Here is a 695-nt window from a genome sequence, read left to right on the forward strand (position 1 = left end):
GTTTGACGCGGTAGCAACCGTTAACGCACTCAAACGTTCGGCACGCTGTCAGCAGCTGAGGTATCATGTCACATACGTTTGTGGTGCATTCGGACATGCTACAGCGTTACTGACTGAACCAGACGCATCTGTTTGACGAGGCAGCAACAGTTGACGCACTCAAACGTCAGTCACGTTGCCAACAGCTGAGACATCTTGTCACATACGTTTGTGGTGCTTCCAGACGTGCTACAGCGTTCCTAATTGAACCACCAGACGCATTCTTTTGACGCGGTAGCAACAGTTGACGCACTCAAATGTTCGTCACGCTGTCAACAGCTGAGATTTAATGTCTCATACGTTTGTGCTGCTTTCTGACGTGCTACAGCGTTTCTGATTGAACCAGACGCATCTGTTTGACGCGGTAGCAACCATGAACGCAGTCAAACGTTCGGAACGTTGTCAGCAGCTGAGATATCATGTCACATACGTTTGTTGTGCATTCAGACGTGCTACAGCGTACCTGATTGAACCAGACGCATCTGTTTGACGCGGTAGCAACCGTTAACGCACTCAAACGTTCGGCACGTTGTCAGCAGCTAAGATATCATGTCACATACGTTTGTGGTGCATTCGGACGTGCTACAGCGTCCCTGACTGAACCAGACGCATATGTTTGACGCGGCAACAACAGCTAATGCACTCAGACGTTCGTC

The sequence above is a fragment of the Plasmopara halstedii genome (genome assembly GCF_900000015.1).
Source record: "Plasmopara halstedii genome assembly, contig: Scaffold_555, whole genome shotgun sequence".
NCBI classification, from domain to species: Eukaryota; Oomycota; class Peronosporomycetes; order Peronosporales; family Peronosporaceae; genus Plasmopara; species Plasmopara halstedii.